Source organism: Haliaeetus albicilla, chromosome Z (genome assembly GCF_947461875.1).
Source record: "Haliaeetus albicilla chromosome Z, bHalAlb1.1, whole genome shotgun sequence".
NCBI lineage: Eukaryota > Metazoa > Chordata > Aves > Accipitriformes > Accipitridae > Haliaeetus > Haliaeetus albicilla.
This window is the reverse complement of record NC_091516.1, coordinates 2,477,526-2,499,370: the sequence shown is the minus strand read 5'-3', so window position 1 is coordinate 2,499,370 and position 21,845 is coordinate 2,477,526.

Here is a 21,845-nt window from a genome sequence, read left to right as displayed (position 1 = left end):
AGGGAGGTTGAATATTTGAAAGTAATTACTTATTTAATTATTGTTAGAAAAAAACCATTTTTTTTAATAAGACAAAAAAAAAAGGTGTTAATTAAATGATTTTTTTTTTCCCCCAAACATTTCAGAAATCTGCACCAGTCCCAGGTTTTGGAAACAGACTTGAATTTTTAACAGGAATTAGCAAGCATCAAGAGTGGGATTCTTGACTTGGCTTTCACTTTTATTTCAGTCTCAGGAAAGGTGATCTCAATTGCTTCTTTGTCTTTCAAATATTTTCTAAGTTTTATTGTTGTAAATAAGAAGAGATTTTAACCTTTTATAAGCAGCCCATATGGTTTTCAGTTCTGAAGGGAATGACATAGAAAATGTGGCATTCCGCAATGGTTTTCACTGAATTCTCCCTTTTTCTAAATAGTGATTTCTGTGAGAATTAACCAGAATGAGTAGCTTTAAAACTTAAGGTACATATTATTGTTTCAGAAAGAGGTAATAGTCAACATTTCATTAAAAAAAAAAATAAAAATCCCAAATCAGTGAAGATATTTTATATGCACCTTGACGGTTCCTTCAGCTGTACCAGTAAGTTGGACCTGTTAAGCTGGTGGCTGACATTGAGTTTAAATTTGTCTAAAAATGTACATCATTATTACGCTGTCAGACACTGGGGCTATGACACACTTTTTAAAAAAATTTGAACAAATCAGTATACTTCTTAAAAAAAGTTTAAGTCAGTCAGTATAAAACATGGTTTAATCAGATTGGTGCAGCTTTCTTTTCTGGAAATGTTTGCGTTAATTTAGCTTGCACCAGTCTAAGCAGTACTTCTAGTGCTCCAGGAAGATTGTTTTTATACTGAGGCAGCTCCATCAGGGTTATCTCAGTGTGAATCATATTTTCTTGCTGTTCAGCTGAAGGATATGTTTCAGTCATGTGGATGTTGGAAAAAATTGCTGGTGTCAGAAGGGACTTTGTATATTTGCAGCACCGACACAAAAGGGATACTGTTAAGTTTTGCACCAACCATCTGTTATTTAACTGAGCCTAGATCGTTGTATTGCCAAAGCCAACTTAAAGTGACTATTCAACATTATAATAGAAGTGAAATGCTTATTTTATTAAAAATTATACACCATAAAGAATTACATAGTTCAGGAATTCAGTACAAGGTTTTAGAGACTCTAAGTGGATATATTTGACTGCAAATCACTTATATCTACTGTCTACTCTGGTCTGTGTGAAATGAGGCAGGTGTTCTACAGTTTTTGCCACTATTAAATTCAGTGAGTGTTACTGAGCAGAGAAATGGATTAACAGTGGGTGAAAAATCTTTTTCTTCTAAATCAAGCTGGATTTAAATTAAAAAAAAAGGAGAAACTATTTATTACAAATATTTAAGCATAGCTAAGAGAAGTGTTATATTTGAAAACTGCAAATAAATGTGGGTAATTTTTCCACCCTCAGCTCCCATCTCTTGTGGGTAATTAACATACAATCTAGAATAATTTCCAAATATCTTTTCCATAAATATCTTAACCCTGTCATGTAGGTCATCTCACAAATATTAGCTCTGTCTTACAGTCAATTGTTTGAAAAATACTGATTTTTGTCTTTCTCAAATCAGGATCTCTTTATACTGTTTCAAAAATCTATGAAGTATATTCAATCATTATGCTACATTGGTTTACAATAAGTTTGATTTAGCAGACTGTTTAAAGTAAAGTATTGTGAAAAAGATGCTCACATTAATAAGGCTGTAACAGCAGCTAATAGATGTGGAGCTATGATTATGCAATGGATAGATAAATTAGATAAATCATTTGTATAAAGTAACTTCTACATAGCTCGATAAGGTACAGATTTAGTGTTAAAATCTACTTGCCCTATTCTGTCCTTATGCTTGGAATTTTATCATTATCAAACATACACATATCATGCAAGACTGTTAAAATACATGTCAATTCATATTACTGAAGTAGAACAAGCCTGACCACAGCTGTTATCATTCCATTAGTCCTAAATTTATAATATATTGTTTCAAAGTTAATATATCTGAAAGCAGAATCAGGCCTTGTGAGTGCATTTATAGTATTATAAAATTCCTTGATTAAATTAGGGGTCATGCTGTCCCAGCCTTTTCTTTTGATTCATGAGAGAGTTATTTGATCTAAAGACATTTACCTTACCACTTTCCAAAACACAATACCATATGAAAACAAGGGTTCACAAGCATGAGCCTGAAGGGACTCCTGTCTGTTTTGACTGTAAACACTCTGAGGATTGTATCTTAATACATGTTTTTATGTTGATATTGCATATTTATATTTATATTAATAGGTGTTGTGCTTTAACCATCAGAGTCGTGAGTCAGTCCTTCCTGACCTCTATTTGTCTCAAGTACCCTGATCCTCAGTGACCAAAGCCTGCGTGATTCTGCACTCTGTATTGATTAGGTCTAGATGGGAGGCAAAAGTAGCCCAGGGCATTTGATTATGGAAAATATTATCAAAAAATTATTTGATTATTCTGGAAAAAGAAACTCTTTTAGAGAATGTCCCATTTCTGGAAAGCTTGAAAACATATGTTTTTAACTTAAAATTGGAATAAAACCTGCTTCAAGATAATTTCATTTTGAAGTTTTATGCAGTTCTGCTGCTGCTACACTGTTATTTTGCAAAGACTCAAATGCTGAAAATAGGACTGGACTGGACCAGTGTAATCAGAAAACAAAATGCATGTCTAAGTTCAACTTTGCTGTGCACATAAAAAAAAAAATCCACTGTTGTAACATATTTAGGCTTTCAAATACCACATGGTAATGACACTTACGAAAGAATATTTAGAACAATAACCGCATCATCATTTTTTCCTGAAAGTGGTTTTGTTTGTGGGAGGCACAAGCAAGGCAGATCATAACAGATAAAATGAATAACAAAGGCAGGTATGACATTTTCTGAATGCTGGTAGAAGAGATAAGAGCAAGACTGAAACCTGCAAAATAAGCAATTTGGACAACAGAAAATGGTTGTAGTGAAGGACAGGCCTGTTCCTTCTTACAAGTTCTGAAAGACTTTCAATTCTAAGAAATTAATAATGCAAATTTTTTCTGTAGATACATTATTTACAGATAGATGGAATTACAGCCTGACACTTCATAGATTTAAAAAAAAAATACGCTGGGAAAGTTGCTTGAAGAGAATCATAGTCCCTGTGTATTGCATACACGGTGGTATAACTGAAGCTTTTTTCAGCTCTCAAACAGAAAAATGAATATTTTAAAAAATCAGGAAATGTGACAGGGTGGCCACCAAAAACTCAAGTATTATTCTGTTAAGGGTCATGTAATACCTGGATAAATTCCTGGGTATGGAATACAGTAAGAGTATTGTATTTTCAGAGGTTGGAAATACCTGTGATTTTTAATCCACTCTGCTGATAGTGACCAGAATCATGTGGACTTTTTCTGAGGAAAATCTGGTTGAACATGACTTTCCTTGGTGAAGAAAAACAACAGCGTGCTCAGTTTTGTGGGAGTTTCTCTTAGTCTGTTCCTTACTTTGGGGGAGAGGCTGATGTGTGCTTTGCTCTATGTGTCCCAGACTGAGAACAGCACTTGAAAGCATGGGGCAACCTTGAGGAGATGCCATGGCTCTTTCTGTGTGCTTGGGTGAGAGTGTGGGTGTGTTTGTGTCTGTCTCTGTAGTGTAACACAACTGTAATGAGTTTGTGACACGTATTTCTATGGGAAAGAACTTTAAAAACCAGATTCCAGCGTGCTTCAAGTGAAATGCTGGTATTTGCTTCTCCAAATAAAAGGAGTCCTTTGTAGGCGTATAGAAGCAAGCCACTCTCCAGCCAGGCTGTCAAATACTGAATGCTGTTTTAATCGTATTCATATATTTAGAATTTCATTCTCCTGTTTCACAAAGCTGTGAGATTACTTGTTTTTGAAGTACTTGCTCATAAAATGTTAATTTTAAAGCCCTTTTCATTTTCCTTAAACTCTGTTTAGAGTCAGAAGGTGCCTTGGTAGGAGCAATGACAGCAACTTCAGATGAGATTAATAAATACCACCTGGTAATACAGTGATTCTCATCAGGGCAAACAGAAGTAGCTCACAATCTCTGTTAGTGACAGAGAAAATGTGTTTCTGGGTGAAAGACAATGAATCTATGCAACACAACATGTCCAGTACAGTCAGTACAATATAGGATATTCCATGATTATCTAAATGACAGTGTTAACACTGTCCATTTTGCCTTCTAAGTTACCTGTTCTGCCAGGGACACACAGGGGCTGCTACATAAACTGATTCATAGCACCATGTGTCAACTTGTGACACAGAGAGAACCACCAAAATAGAAAGCAGACACTGCTCACACCCTGTTTCCTGGAGTGTTTGCTATGAGCTGTGCTTAGTTTCTGTTTATCGTGGGGTAACTCACCTAAGCGTTGCTGACCAACATCTATTTTGAGCTGTGCTGATTCCTGCCATGCTCAGTAAGAGATGAATCTATAGAAAAGACACAGTTTGTAAAGTCTAAAATCTTTTGCTGGAATGGAAAGGTGTGTTGGAAGTTCATGATGGAAATGATGTTATGAATTCTGTAAAAACCACCTCAACTGCCTGAAGTTCCTACTGCACTGTACAAGATGTAGTAAAGTTAGCTTTAATCAAGTGATACATATAATGACATTATGACATAAGTCCTATTGCCTTAACACAACTCCCTTTGTATCCTTTCTGTGTTCTAGGGGTAGCTTGGACATGGTGACTCCTTTTGCTTTGCTAGGCTCAGCACTATGACATGTCATTTTGAGCAGAGCCTTCAAAGTACATTTCAATAATAGATATGTACATCAAGTCCTGTTTTCTGCCGGGTCTCTGAAAGGAAACTTGAGAAGATGGCACTGAGCCTGATGACGGAAACCTTGTAGGAACCTCTAGAACCAGTCAACAGAAGAATGTGCTCTGCTGAAGTTTCCCCCTGAGTGTGGAGGTGTGGATTTGACAGATCTATCAGCCATTTACATTGGCTTGAGCACATAACAAGACCACCATCCTCTGCTTCGGCTACAGCTACCTTTGGCTGCTTCTGTCTTGCCCCCAACGTGTTCCTTAGGTTATACACTTTAAGTGAGGAGGCAGAGAAGCTGTGTTTAGGGAAGCAACACAGAGCTCAGAAACTCCCTTTAAACACTGCACGTTATGCAGAAGCCAGATTACAGCCATCTGTGTGTTTTACGCACTCTGCTTCAAGTGGGCTGGTCACTTTCCTAAGTAGGACAAAGGCAAATGTAAAAATAGGATCTGAATTTATGACCTAGAAAACCAAGATGGTTAATAATGCAATCGTTGAAGCAATTGTGTACGTGTTAACTGGGTCATATAAATTTGTGGTATGACAGCTCATACAAGGAAGTTCTAAATAGATGGCAGGAGGAAGTAACATAAGAAGTGACAAATAGGAGGCAATGCAGACAGAAAGGTGACCTTTTGATTCTATTCTTCCCTTTTTTTAACATTTTGTAGCAAAAGCCTTCCAAATCCCAGACCTCGATTTCATTAAAGGAGAAAATGCAGTGACCTTGTGATGTTCACATCTGTGCTTACAGCAGATTCAGTTCAAACATATGAAGCTTAGTAGGGATATGGAGATTCCAGTCTATTGATAGGGAGGTGGTTCAGGGAGTTTAATGAAGGTGGTTCAGCCTTTCCCCATTAAGTAAGAATGTAACCTTCAGCAGGTGGGTGCATCAGTTCTGTGCTGGCAATACATTTGCTGGGCTAGAGACAGGGAAAGTGAGATGTGCTGAGATCCTGGATGTTCCTCATTCCTCTAAGTGTTGAGGGTATGACCCTGTATCTTCTCTAATCTTCAGAGATGGTTAAATCCATAGCAAAGTTTATTCATATACACATAAGAACAAAAATTGGGCTTTTGAGATGTATTTATGCTGTTTGTGATGCTATGGAAGGGGCTGATTTTAAAATAGGATAAATACACCAAAGCCTCTAGCTGTTAAGTCATAAGATTTCTGCCTTAACTAATGGTGTTAACTCTTTACAGCCAACAAATTGTTATTTGATTTTCAGCCCCAATTGTGAAGGGATTTTACTTCTCCTTTTGTATGGAACTACCAACTTGTATTCCTGACAGTTTTGTCCCAGAGGTGGCTGCATGTTAGCAGTGATTACCAAGACTTTTTTGACAAAGCATTCCAATATTCATCGGGTGCATTTGCATTTGTTTGAGTAAAGGATGCTCCGTAATCTAAATATGGTTTTAATCGTCTTGTAAAACCACACCAACCAGCGACATTATCTTCTGCCACAGCACTTTACAGTAGGTTTATGTAAGAGATCTTAGGTTTCATAAAACCAAGATGCTCAGCATTAGGCAGGAAAGAATTAGGAGTTCCAAGTTCCCTAAACTTCTGAATTGTTATGTAAAAATTTAGAACTTCCATGAGACATTTTTTAAACTTTTTTAGAGGTAGCATTGCAAATACTTTATTTCAGCATGAGCAATAGAGAAGGGAATAAATCCCAGGTTTCTCGTACTAGTTGAGTTCAAATGTGATATCTTAAAATATGCTGAGTTATTGATGCTTTCACTTAATTTTTCTTTGGGACTGAAGCTCACCTTGGTGCACTGAGCCAGCACAAGGCCAGATATTACTTAGCTGCTGTTTGTGTGCATGCGTTTTACACTGGCCTGTTGCAGAGTTGACTTATCTCCCCATCCTAAGACTTTTAGTAACATTCTATCACGGGCTTTCTTTGTTCAAAGTCATCTCTAATCCTCTTCATCTTGTCCTTCCAATACTTGAAGGGTTGCTCTTCTTGACTCTCTTGAAGGCTTCATTTTGCACTTGGTCCAAAGCTCCATGTAACTTGGAACCTATCCCTACTGTGCAATGCAGCACGTTGCATGCATGCCTGAGCTAATGGAGCCCTGGAATCTGGAGGAGGATGGCCATGTCAGCACAGTGATGCCAAGCTCATTACTTGGGTGCGGTGTCACACTGATGCTGCTATCCTGCTTCCAAGACAGGAGCTGGTAACCTGGCATTCTGCTATGCCATGTAGACAGACCAGTTTGGGTATGTGCTAGCTCAGGATCTCTCCTTTGCACACCCTTGCACAATACAGACATGCTTTCTGATTCTGTTCAAAGGGCTGTGCCCATCCCTAGCTCTTCACAGCCTTTATTGTTAAAATCACGCTGATGTTAACTTTTGCTAATTATACCATTGTTTGAGTGCAAATAAGTCTTTGCTGGAATACAAAGTATTGTTTTTACTTTCACGAGTTCTCAGTGGAGCACGCTGAGGTGGCCAGGACATTCAGCCCTCACAGTGTTCCTGGCCTAGCTGCTCCTCATAAAAGCATTTATATAACACAACTGCAAAAACAGAGAACGTTACTAGATTACGCACTGAAGTGATTCATCTCGGGTGCAGAGCTTTGTGCAAAAGCCAAGCCAATTGTGTTATGACATAATTTCTTATATGCAGAAATATTTACATGTTATTACACATCTTCTTGTTACAGCACTAACAATTATCCTGGCCAGTCTGTCTAGGCTGTTTGGTACAATGCAGTGCTGAGTGGAGAGCTTTAACAACAGCTTCTGTTTCATATCAGAAGTGTTGCCCTTAGATAGAGAATCTGTGTTTTTTTTTCCTGTGTTAACACAAAGCAAGAAAATGGGAATGTCCATTTCCAGAAACAGCAAAAAGTCATCTCGACAGCACCCACAGCCTGAATCCTGTGAGCTGAAGCTGCTCAGCATCTATGGGCACTCACCCCTTGCCCTTGCTTACTTCAAATACAGTGAAGCATGTCTGATGGGACAGACTAGGTCATATAGTTGTGGAAATAAATCCACAGATTGCAGAAGTTTGCTCCTTGAGACTGCACGATCATGTGCCTGAGTGATGTACTCTCTGATCCATGAAGCAGGATGACCCTGGCCTTGTCTCTCTCCTTGCCTAGGTCAGCTGGAATCACAGAGAGAGGAGGGAAAGACTGCAGTGGTACATGGAGGGTGTACATGGTACAAGGGAGGAGAAATCACTTGAGACTGAAGAACCTAACGAACAGCTGGGACAACCATGAAGAGTGAAGAGCAGTTTGATGTCGGAGTTGTAGGGAACCACTGCTTTCTCAGTGTGACTCAGTGATCTAAATCTACATGGTTTACTGACATTTTTAACCCCAAGTAGTTCAGCTTTCTCCTCTGACTCTCTATCCTGCAATCCTTTTGATATTTTCCCTTCTCTCTTCTCCACCATCCACTCCACACAGCTAAATCAGCCCCGAAGAGCCCTGTGCTATAGACTGGAGTACAGTTTAGAATTTAAAGATGCTCACTTGAACATTCTTTGATACAACATAAATCTGTTTACAGGGGCACAAGCTTAGATACAGGCTAGTTTCCCTGCAAAGAAGGGGAAAAGCAGTGAATGGGCTTATGGTGTGCTCTGCCAGTTTTCTTTAGGTATGACAGTCAAGTCTTTTAAACCTAGCACACCTAGCCCTAAGGCAAAACTCTTAAGCATAATGATTACAACTGATGAAGTGGATGGCAGTCACTCCTTATGCATAGTAAAAGATACTGCTAGGCATACCATGTGTCTCCAAAGGTCATTTGTGACCTATTCCTATGATGTAAGTCTAAAGGAGGAATAAAAAAAGTCTTTAAGTGAGCCCCACGGTGTCCCAGAAAGCCAGTGGTCAGAGAGCAGAGTCATCAGCACAAGTCTGGGGACTTCCCTACCCAGAAGGCAAATGTTGCGACAGAAATAACGACTTTCACTTCTTAAAGCAGCACACACATAAGGACAAGCACATGACTAGATGTTGTGTGATCATTTTACACTGACAGAGGAAAAATTGGACCTCTCACTGAAGTGGCCATTATTCTACAGAGTGTTTTATTTTTCTGATTATTTCTTCCCAAATACTTTTTAATGCTGTTAGATTGCTTCCACATTTTGAAAATGTGAGCAGGTTTTAATTGTTTTCTGTTTCTGGCCATGTAGGGAAGGTGAAATTAGCCCTTAGTTGAGCCCTTGTGCCAGCCATGACTCAAGAGACGTTACAGAAAAGCCAGAACTGATTTGGCAAGTGCAGACTCTACTTTTCACTGCATAAAACTGATAAAAACACAGCCATTGTTCAGATTTTAATGATGGTGTTAAATAATAGAGAGGAAAAGTCTTGCTATAAATACAACTGGCAATGTTATTTTTCACAGAATTTGCAATTCAAGGTCTATTGAATTTGATGGAAAGACTCCATTTGACGTCCAAAAGCTCTAGATGATATATTGTACTGTTTGGACCATTTCTATAGCCAGTGTTAATCAGCTTAACTCTTCTGGTTCTAAGTTCTTTTACTGCATCTGAGAATTTTGGGTTAGATCCAGCTGAAATTGAGATACCCACAGGTCTGGTGCCAAAGTAGCTAACTTCTTCAGCATCTGGCTCCCACAGTGATATTCTGGATGGAGGCGTGCTTATGTACTCAAGCTTCCTGCACAGTGTGTGTGGACAGCCAGGTGCCTGACAATAGTATCCCAAGCCCCATAAGCTGCTAAGACATAGCCAAAAGTAAGTGTTAAGCAGGAAAGCATGCTCTCTGTGTGTGTATGGATGGGAGTGTTGTTGGACTGTAAAACTGGAGTTAATGCTTCAGTTCTTCTCCAGTCTTACTTTTGGCATTGAAGCCTTTCACTTTACATTGTGCTTGGCTTGTTGCTTATTATGTATCTACCATATTGAGCTTAAACAAGTTGTAAATGTTTGGAGGCCATCTTTTATTTAAAAGAAAAACCCTGTTGATAGTGCAACAATAATCAAGAATAAAGTATTGTCAAGAATTGCGTCCAGGCATTTTTTTTAAGGTAAATACTCTCTATTTACTTGAGAATCTCAGAAGGAGGGAAAACATGTTAGCAAGAAGATGTCAGTTGGTGACAGCGCTTTTTGTTTTTTTGTTTGTTTCATTTTTGTAAGTACTTGGTCTTCCATTGTGACATCATCTTCAGCATTAGCCCACACCCTAGAACAGCATGCACTGTTGCAGACATGCATATGTATACTGGCAGAAGTATGTCAATCGGGCATAACAGGTACTGACACTGTGCCTGGCTCGGGCCATTTTTTCATCTCCTGTCAGCAGTGTGGGATGGATGTGGCGTGTAGGAGGAACACCTAGCAGCATGGCAAACAAGGATACTGGGAGTGTGTGCCAGAACTGGATTCATGGAGTGACAGGATTCCTGTCCTTAATCCTCTAGCTTTATAAGGTGATCATGGGAAGGTTCACCCATGAATCATGTAATGGTCTTATCCTTACTTATCTGTTCGCAGCCTCTCTGAGGGCATCAAGGTTATTGTAGCAGAGGCCTTGCCTGAGAGAAAAGAGGATTTTTTGGCTATGTGAACCCTGCAATACAACCCAGTGCATGGATTGTAAGACAACAGGAAAAGGAGCCAGTCCAACAGCTGGAAAGTATAGCCAAGTCTGCATCATGCTGGATTCAAACTAATTAGCTTTACTGGAAAAAGGGCTGTTTGGCAATATGGCAAAACAGCTTTCAGGGCCTGTGGTGGCTTTTATGTATGGAACTGCAGAAATGCAGGCTGCATTGCAATGCCCTTGAGTTCTTCTGTGTGCTCTAGTCTTATCTATATGGCAAAATATTTTCTGATTGCTTCTTGAATTTGGAGGTCTAAACTGTCTCAATGTCTCTTGCTTCAGACCTCCTGGAGTGGCCTTATGCAAAAGTGTCATTTTCCAGTGAATCTGTGCTCCCTGAAATGTGGCTGTAGTCTCTTACCTCTCCTGCAGAGTCCTGTTATGTGATAGTAGTGACATGTTCCCCCAGAGATTCCTGTGAATGGCACATTTCAGAATTTACAAAGCAATTGGTGTGGCTGGTGCATGTCATATCAGACCATTTGCAGTAAGTCCATTGTAACACTGCACAACTATCAGGGCAACAGATGATGTAGGGATCAAGACTTCAGAGACAATGAACAAGATGTTAGAAGACCATCTCCTTCTGATGCTCAGTGTAAGCACTGCAAGACTGAAAGAGTAGACGGTGTTTATAAGGGAGGCTATGCAGACCACCACTTTCCTCGGATGCTTTTGAAGGGTGATCCATAGACACTGACCACTGACAGTTGCCCATTAAAACCTAAGTTCAGGAGTAATTCTACATTTCATCTTCTTTTTGGAGCTATAGTATTGAAACCAGAACTGGTTTCAAGGCCATTGCATCTACTCAGGATCTTGAGCATGGAAGGTGTTTTGTTTGGCATTTTTTTGAAGGTTGGTAATATATGGCTTTTGCTCCAGTCACAAGGCTCTATAAAAAAAGAACTTTTTGGCACTTCCCTGTCTGGATGATTGGTCATGACAGAGTTTAGGAGAGTGTAGACAACCAGCCCCAAGAAAGAGTGCTTCTCACCAGGCAGTGGTACTTCATTTTGCTGCTTAGTGAGCTAGAAATGCTTCAGTCAGTGCTGGGAAGGACACAGCCCAGACGCTTTCTTGGAAGTGCATGTACAAATGCTGCCTAAAGGAATACTTGGGCAGTTGTAGGTAGGTCTGATCTTGCCCATTCGGTGTGTAAGGGTTGATCCTAGGTGAAATTGCAGTGATCAAAATGCATAAGCCACAAGGTCTGGCTTCTAGTTTTCTGTGCCTGAGTGGGAAACCCTGAGCTTGAAGGAGGGCATTCAGTCTCCCTTTGGCACAGGCAAGGAAAGGTAGTTGTGAAAGGTAGCAAACTGCTGGTGGTTCATCCTGCTTCATCACTGGACAGGAAAGTCAGGCAGAAGGGCAGCTGCAGACTGCATGTTGCCTGGAATATTGCCAGACTGTTACCACCTGCCTCCCCCACCGCAGGATCACTGCGTGCCTGTGCAGTCCTTACCTACCCTGTTTGGCAACGGACAGTTCCACCAGGGGTTTTCTGCAGGGAAAATGGTGCACTGCTGCATATGCTACGACTGCAATAGGGTGTAGGTACCTAAATTCCACCTCTGTTACACTAACATTTTATTACTTGTTGGTTATGTATATAGCACCTCTGTTTTTTCTGTTTGGAGCATGCACATAAATCTCATTAGCATTATTTTCCATCACTAGCTCTTCCCAAGACATAGAAGGTTTGCTGGAAGACCTCTGAGCATCATTCCCTAAATGCCTGAATTGGAAGGCCCATATTAAAGCAAATACACAAAATCCTTCAGTTTGACCTTTGAAAACCAGAGTACCAGGCTTCATTGCTTGAGGCTACATGAGATACTACCCTATGCAGGTTAGGAGGGAGCTTGAGTTAATGTTATGAGATAAATAAAACTGCAAAACAAACCAGTTTAGATAGATAGTTTTCCTTCCTTCACAGGCTCATTTGTAAGTTCAGAAAATGTCTTGAAAAGCAACTAATTAGAAATACAATAGGAAAATACCCACCCAAACTATCACTTTGAGCTTTTGTCATTTTTCTTATTATGCAGGTTTAAAATACCCTGTAAAATTACAGATTACTTTAGATTAAGCAAAATATTATCCCAGTTATGCTTATGAAATAAAAGCATCTTTAATTCCTGCCTTGGAAAATGCAGATTTCAAAGATAATTTTAGTTGTCAAAACATTTCAAAACCCAAGGTGCTGGCTTTCTTGCCCATTCTCTGGCTTTCAGCCTTGAATTAGTTTATTCTCATGCCTATAACCAGAGCAAAGTACAAATGAAATGCCCATGAACTGCTGTATTCCTGGTTTACCTCCTGCACCACTCCTCTTTTGTCCCCACAACTTCCTTCCTAGTCACCCTGTGAACATACACATCTCCTAAATTCCCTCATTTGATAGAGCAGTTGTCTTAGGTGTGAAAGACTAGATTTTCAGTATTTCTCACAGTCATAACCAGACCCAAATTTTCAGTAGATCAAAGCACCCAGATTTTCTTCAAACTTTTTGTGAAAAAGGAACTGAATTGTTAAGGTGCTGAGACTCTCACTGGGGCTGGGGGACAGGGGAAGATGCAAGCTCCTCTGAAGATATGGTCTAGATGGGACTTACCACATCACTGTGATACAAATATACAATTTGTGGTTGCTGGATAACAATGTCAAAAACCAGTAAGGCAATGAAATAATTCAGGCTGACTGAGACTGTAAAAATCAAGGTGCCACAACTGGTTCTGCTATAGAAACTCTCCGTAACTTTGGCCAAGACACCTATGGTCATGCTTTTGTGGACAGATAGGAGTTATACACATTTATGCATTTACAAATCCAAGAAGGATATTTATGATTAAGTTTTAGGGCCAAAAAATATTTATAGATAGTCTTTCCCCTTAACCTGCCAGTAATAATATCTCCCTTCTCCCTAGCTTTTGTCTGTGTTGTCTGCTTAGATTGACAGGTCCTCAAGGTGGGAACTGTCCCTTATTGTCTGTTTGAATGGCCAGTGAATGCTAAGGGATTTAATCTGATGCCTCTAGGCATTTTGATAATATAAAATATTACAAACAGTAGTAGAGAGATACAAACAGCCAAGGAAAAGGTATAGGTCTTTCTTGCTGCAGGCGTCTGTTTATAGTATTTGTCATTCCTATCTTTGAAGAAACGACTGCTTAGCTTTTCAGAGATATGCAAATAGGACATTGTCAATAGTAATATCAATGATATTTTATTGCTTGACATTTTAACTGGTATTATATTGCTCTACCTTTTAAACAAAAGCAGCAGTCCCTATCAGAAGCTGATGATAAGGCAGATCTATTTTCAGTAAATACATTACTTTCATATATGTCCCTTTCTTCAGAAAACTTTTAAACTTTTATGGAAGCTTTCAGGTATTAATCCTTACTTGATTCCCTGGGGTTTTCTGTTTGATTTACCTTTAGGATAGCTTCAATGTTGGCAATGTGTACTCCCCAAAATGATAAAACTACTCACTGTCAGACTGTGAAGGCTGTCCTTGCAGAACAGGGTAGTAGCAGGAAGACTCTTGGCGTGGCACCTCAGTAACCCTTGAGGAATTTCATGATATTCAAGATGGACAAGATAACTTACCAGTGAAGTGTTGACAACCCCGAAATATTTAGGGTTATTAAGTCAAGTCTAGAAAGCATAGGCCTTGGAAAACTTTTGTAAGCTGAGGGAGCCAGGCAAGACAAAGAATTACATGCAATATTGTTCTTTTGTTGTATTCTAGCATTTTGAAATGTCTCTGTGCAGTATTTTTTGTAAACTGTGAAATCTGACTAAAAGATAGCTGCAAGGCATAACAAAAGAAATTAAGATTTTTAAATTTTATTTCTTTTTTTTTGTAACTAGTTGTCATGAAACAAAGAAAAATAGCAGGTTTTGCATGTAAATACTAGCAAAGTGAATTTACTGGCTTGTATGTCACAATTCTATAAAAGTTTTCAAAATACTTTTGGTGTTAGTCTATTTTAGGACTGTGGGGTGAGGTTAGGGAAAGATTAACTTTCTAACCCCCAAATTAAGCCTAATATAGACACAGTTTATTGCTATTTACCTTGATTTAGTAACAGGCAGGGTTTGCTGTCGATTATGACTGACCTCACAGTGACTTCATATTGTAATCAGACTTGTTTTTAGCAACTTGTAGGATTTCAGTAAAACTGCTTTTACAGCAGATGAATATCCTGGCTTCTGCCAACTGCTGTGAAAACTGACATACTGCACTGCTGTCTTCTGCAGATTCCTCTGAAGTTTGCCAAATGGGTTCTTAAAATTGCTGAGGGTAAAACAGTAAACAAAATTTTCTGTACTGTTTTCATCACAAGTTGACCCTGAAATAAGCCGATAGAAGATGATCTGTGGAAGTTTCTGACACTGATTCTGAGCTGCAAACTATGAATAAATAAGTTAAATTAATTTTGAGGCTATCTCTAAATATGCATATAGATAAATGTGTCCACATTTAAATCAGAAAAGATCTATAATGTAGACACAGTTTCCTTTTGCTGATTTCTTTTCTAGACTTTGATATAAGGGAGCCCTCAGAACAGTTGCCAGTTTAGGTATCCTAACAGAAATGTTTTGTATCAGAGTTAAGTGTAATGGGGGGCAGGAAAGTGCTATTCACTTTGATATTATCTTCATGAGGATCTCACAAGAAGCATGTGCAAAGTGGTAGCTCTGACTCAAAATTTTGAGAAGGCAACTCTTTTGAAGTGCTTTGCATGTGACCTTGTGTAAAAAAGAAGATTTTAAACATACTGTTCAGTATTTACTTCTGGATATCTGGCTGTTCATGTACTTCTGACATAGGTGCTGCTGCCTCAAGCCATCTACCAGAAATGCTGTGTGTAATCCGAGCAATGGAGAAAAATTATCTTTGCATTGACCCACCCTTTGAAACAACATTTTTCCATTAAAATAACAACTGTCCACTGGGAAGAGTTAGTTTTAACCTGGCTTTCCCTTCTCTCCCAATAATTTGTGTGAAGTTGCTCTTCTAGTTGTTCAGAACTGCTGTAATCTGTGAATTTCATTTAAAAGACCCTATTAATCTTTTGGGGGGGGGGGGGGGGCAAAAAGGGATTTCTGATGTTCCTATGTGGAGAACTCTTCACAGAGTTATTGTTTCTAATCCAATTTTTCACTTTTGTAGTGTGCGGAACTAAGCTTCTAGAAAAGTAGTTAAAACCTGAGTGCCTGCATTTTTAACAACAGCTTTGAAATGTTGTAAGTGGAAACCCTTATTTCTTCTTGTTCTGTGCATGCTTCTCTTTTCATGTGGCAAGAAACTGTGAATCACTGTGGGTGTAGATTCCAATCACTTGTCTCTCCTTTGCTCATCTTAATACGGATGGCAAATAAGAGTCAATTTAGAGTAAGTGCAGGGAAATGCAACCCACATAGGAGAATCAAAATGAAAATTTACTCTTCTTCTGGCATCACTTTCTTGACACTCAGGTTTCCCCAACATCATGAGTATGATGATACTAACTGGCATTTGGAAAGTTCTTTAAGATTTCCAAGTCCAAAAGCCTAGTTAACCGTTACTCCGCTCAGAAGAAAAAAAACCCCATGCATTGCATTAATGTACCATTCCTAGATATAACGGCAGTGGTAACAATTTTCTGAGACAGGTGGAAAAGTTGCTTTTTCTTAAAGGCATTCAATGACAAACATACTAATGATGTCAGCTGACATCAAAGACTATCCTGGAATTCATGGGCATGTTTATGTTTTATACCTTTAAACTTTGATATGTCTTTCTACTACATTTGTTTACAACTTAGCCTTGTAAAAATCCCACATTTCCTGATTTACATGCTTTCATTTAAAGTGGGTTGCACTTGAGCCCTCTATTTGATGGGACTGTTGTTCTTCTGTCTTACTACTAAATAAAACTTCAGTGGGTAGAACATTGCATGTTGTTCTGGTGGTTGCAGGGAACGCTGTCACTAACTCCTGAACAATAGGTCTTTCTATTGACTGCATAAATTGTTCTTTGCAGAGGAAGACAATGAAGATTTCAGGTATTCATAAACAGTAAATAAAAAGGGAAGTTTGGGGTCAAAAGGAAAAAAAATTACTCAGATTTCTTTTCATCATGGTTGAGAAAAGATACACAAATTGCAGATTGAAATCATTGGTGTTTCCTTCAGAGCAAGTATGTCATTTTCTGAAGTGTGCCATCTTCTAGGGATACCTCTGCCTCCTCCAGCTGCTGGGAACTTGTCTACATAGCCAAAATGCCTTGAATTGCAAAGCTAACTTGTTTCAACTAACAAGACATTAATGCTAGTCAGCATTTAGTGCAGACGAGAACAAGCTTTGTTTAACAGTGTCCCAGTTGTAATTGTAAATTTGGACTGGAAGTGGCCTCAGCAGGAAAAGACTCCATGCCTTGCACACAGACATTGGAAAAGTTTCTTGTCACAGCCTTCTGCAGCCCATTATTCACAAAACATTTTCTGAAGCCTTTTAACAAGTCAAGACCTTTAGTACTAATCTCCAAAAGTGACAGCAAAGCAATTTGCCAAAGGAGGAGGGCAGGAAAGATAACTGCCAAGCCAGTGTTCCCAGTCCTGGAAGAGCAAAGGGTTTGTTAGGTGGACAGGCCCACAGGAGCCTAGGGAATGAGCACGTCCACTTCTCCAGAATGATGCATCACTGCCTTCTCCTCTGCTGCCAGCTGGACTTGGCGGAATACTCCCTCCAGGTTTAGCACTGAGAATATGAAAAAAACCTAACTGGACACGTGAGAAAGTTTCAAAAAGCTTTGTGTTTCCTTTTCAAGGAGGAGTGGTTTTCTGCTCTAGCAAATACCTCTTTCTCTCTGTGACCAGCCTCTTGTTCTTCAGATCACAGTGGAGGTACCACCTTCACATCTGCTTCATCATGATCTGAGCTATCCACCAAAAGAAAAGAAATTCGTAACGTCCTTCTGGGTGATCTACATAAGTGCTAAAGCGTAGTAAGGTATAAGTGTTCTGAAATACACATCCTTAACACAATTCTCCTGAGATTACTCAGGTTTAGGTATCTGTCCTTCTGCATGAGCTTTGATCCTCACATTATGAAAATCGCACTGGCCATCCTAATAAAAATTTTCTTAGCAGTGCTACTGTTTTCAGTGCATAATGATAATCACAGTCTTTGGAGCAATGGCTAAAACTTCCACGCGACATTTGCAAGTCTTGTTGTCTTGCATTTTACTGTAAAACAATAGTCTGCTAAAACAATAGTGAAGATTTGTCAAAAAAAATGTGCTTGGACCATGATGCTGCAAATTCCATATGTAAGGAGTGGGAGGACACCATAATGGAGCTCAGTTTAGGGAGGAGCATCTTTTCTAGATGCTTCTGATGCATCTTGTTTCAAGGCCAGCCTGCCTCAGAAAGCATCTATCCATGTAGAAATATCCTTTGGGAAGCCAAATTGCATTAAAAGCATTTCTATTATCTTCTTGAGAACTTTTCTGACTGAGGTAATTGTTCAGCACATTGTGCTGTTTTTAGGATGTGATGCATGGGAAAAAGATGAAACTGTTTTGAGACAGCTGGAGAAAGCAGTTTTTTCTTTCTATGAGAAAACATATAAAACACACACATATATACAAGTAGATATAATGTCCGCATTATTATTGCCATTTCAAAACACATTTACTCTTTGCAAGTATTTGAGATGAGTTTATAAAATGTGATGGGATGAGGTGAATTCCCTTGAGAAGAAACCTCCCAACCCTACATTAGCCAAGGAACTCCGAAGAAGGGCTTTCTAATGCATCTTTGCCAGGGAGGTTTGCGCAAATCCTAGACTATTTCTTTCCAGAGCTAATGGCAAATTAAATTTCTTCCCCTATAAACTTATTACCAAAGACTTTAAGTGAAAACTAGAAGAGAAGGAGACACATCGGACTAGGGAAAGAGGGAGAAAAAGCCTCCAAATTTTAGGGCTCAACTGCAAAGATGATAAACTGCGAAGAAGATGATACTAAAGCTGATTTTGACTCTACTCCTTTAAAAACATTTCCTTTGGTGCTGAGATACTGATCAGCATGCTACAAATACCGCAGATAGTACTGATATTGCTGACAGTGGTGGATCTAGGGAGATCCACAAGTTTGCAACATGCCATACCAGTGACAGAGCTCTATGTGGAAACTTTGTCATTTTTTCCTCATGCCTCCCTTTTGGCTGTGGATTTTTCCATAACAGTTAGAGATTCCAAAGGAAATAAGAGCACAAGCAAATAAATGAATGGACTGCGGTTAGAAAAGGAAATGTTTATTCAAACACAAGTGTGATGGGTTGACCCTGGCTGGACGCCAGGTGCCCACCAAAGCCGTTCTATCACTCCCGCATCCTCAGCTGGACAGGGGAGAGAAAAATATAACAAAAAACTTGCGGGTCGAGATAAGGACAGGAGAGATCATTCACTAATTACCATCACGGGCAAAACAGACTCAGCTTAGGGAAAATTAGCTCACTTTTTATTACAAATCAGCCAGAGTAAGGTAAATGAGAAATAAAACGAAATCTCAGAACACCTTCCCTCCACCCCTCCCTTCTTCCCGGGCACAACTTCACTCCCGGATTTCTCCACCAAGCCCCCCCAGCGGCACAAGGGGGACAGGGATGGGGTTTACGGTCATCACATGTTATTTTCTGCCGCTTCACCTCCTCAGGGCGAGGGCTCATCACACTCTTCCCCTGCTCCAACGTGGGGTCCCACCCACGGGAGACAGTCCTCCACGAACTTTCTCCAACGTGGGCCATTCCCACGGGCTGCAGTTCTTCACGAACTGCTCCAGCATGGGTCCTTTCCACGGTGTGCAGTCCTTCAGGCACAGACTGCTCCAGCGTGGGTCCCCCACGGGGTCACAAGTCCTGCCAGAAAACCTGCTCCGTGGGCTCCTCTCTCCACAGATCCGCAGGTCCTGCCAGGAACCTGCTCCAGCGCAGGGTTCCCACGGGGTCACAGCCTCCTTCAGGAACCCACCTGCTCCGGCGTGGGGTCCTCCACGGGCTGCAGGTGGATATCTGCCCCACCATGGACCTCCCTGGACTGCAGGGGGACAGCCTGCCTCACCAGGGTCTTCACCACGGGCTGCAGGGGAATCTTCGCTCCGGCGCCTGGAGCATCTCCTCCCCCTCCTTCTACACTGACCTTGGTGTCCGCAGGCTTGTTTCTCTTACATGTTCTCACTCCTCTCTCCGGTGGCTGTTTTCCGCGTCCCAACTTTTTTTTCCTTCTTAAAAATGTTATCACAGAGGCGTTACCACTATCACTGATTGGCTCGGCCTTGGCCGGCGGCGGGTCCGTCTTAGAGCCGGCTGGTATGGGCTCGCTCTCTCTCGAACACAGGGGAAGCTTCCAGCAGCTTCTTACAGGAGCCACCCCTGTAACCCCCCCCGCTACCAAAACCTTGCCACATAAAACCCATACATTCCACCCCTCGCCTCTGTGTATCACATTTTTAAGAAATATCATTAAAATCTACATTCATCACACAAAATCTTCACTCACATTAACAAAAAAAATTCCCCACACCAAAATCAAAATAATATCATCACAAAACCGACAAAAAGTGGACAATTTACACACATTCCACCCCTTGTCCCTTCACCACAATTACAACAATAAAATTTCCCCACTCATCAAGCAGCTCTTAACTCTCTAGCTGCGTTCAGTCTATGTTTTGCCCGTCACCTCTCTCAATTACTATCCTTATCTCAAATTCCTCACACTGCCCGCATTCTCCACCAAAAAGACTGTGATGGGTTGACCCTGGCTGGACGCCAGGTGCCCACCAAAGCCGTTCTATCACTCCCGCATCCTCAGCTGGACAGGGGAGAGAAAAATATAACAAAAAACTTGCGGGTCGAGATAAGGACAGGAGAGATCATTCACTAATTACCATCACGGGCAAAACAGACTCAGCTTAGGGAAAATTAGCTCACTTTTTATTACAAATCAGCCAGAGTAAGGTAAATGAGAAATAAAACGAAATCTCAGAACACCTTCCCTCCACCCCTCCCTTCTTCCCGGGCACAACTTCACTCCCGGATTTCTCCACCAAGCCCCCCCAGCGGCACAAGGGGGACAGGGATGGGGTTTACGGTCATCACATGTTATTTTCTGCCGCTTCACCTCCTCAGGGCGAGGGCTCATCACACTCTTCCCCTGCTCCAACGTGGGGTCCCACCCACGGGAGACAGTCCTCCACGAACTTTCTCCAACGTGGGCCATTCCCACGGGCTGCAGTTCTTCACGAACTGCTCCAGCATGGGTCCTTTCCACGGTGTGCAGTCCTTCAGGCACAGACTGCTCCAGCGTGGGTCCCCCACGGGGTCACAAGTCCTGCCAGAAAACCTGCTCCGTGGGCTCCTCTCTCCACAGATCCGCAGGTCCTGCCAGGAACCTGCTCCAGCGCAGGGTTCCCACGGGGTCACAGCCTCCTTCAGGAACCCACCTGCTCCGGCGTGGGGTCCTCCACGGGCTGCAGGTGGATATCTGCCCCACCATGGACCTCCCTGGACTGCAGGGGGACAGCCTGCCTCACCAGGGTCTTCACCACGGGCTGCAGGGGAATCTTCGCTCCGGCGCCTGGAGCATCTCCTCCCCCTCCTTCTACACTGACCTTGGTGTCCGCAGGCTTGTTTCTCTTACATGTTCTCACTCCTCTCTCCGGTGGCTGTTTTCCGCGTCCCAACTTTTTTTTCCTTCTTAAAAATGTTATCACAGAGGCGTTACCACTATCACTGATTGGCTCGGCCTTGGCCGGCGGCGGGTCCGTCTTAGAGCCGGCTGGTATGGGCTCGCTCTCTCTCGAACACAGGGGAAGCTTCCAGCAGCTTCTTACAGGAGCCACCCCTGTAACCCCCCCCGCTACCAAAACCTTGCCACATAAAACCCATACAACAAGAATAATGCCAGTTGTAAAAGTCTGGATGCTTCTTGTATGTTTCTGTTTCTGAGAATATCCAAATAGATGATATTTACTAATGGTGAGCAGTATCCAAGAATCTTCAGTTTTATACCAGAGTAATTTATCTGTTCTCAATGTGCTATTGGCTTTTGCTGAAAATCTATTGCTCTGTAGGCTTGATCTATACATGGCTATTTGCATTCTAGTTTTTCACATACAGAGAATATTTCACTTACCATTACTAGGAATCAATACATCACACATGCTTTATTTTTGTGTTTACTTGTACTTCTTAGTGCATAATAAATATAGCATGTTACAGAACCATGTAGGAATGAAGAAGAAATTAACCTGCTTGTTTTACATACATATATGTATGGTGCATGACATTAAAAATGC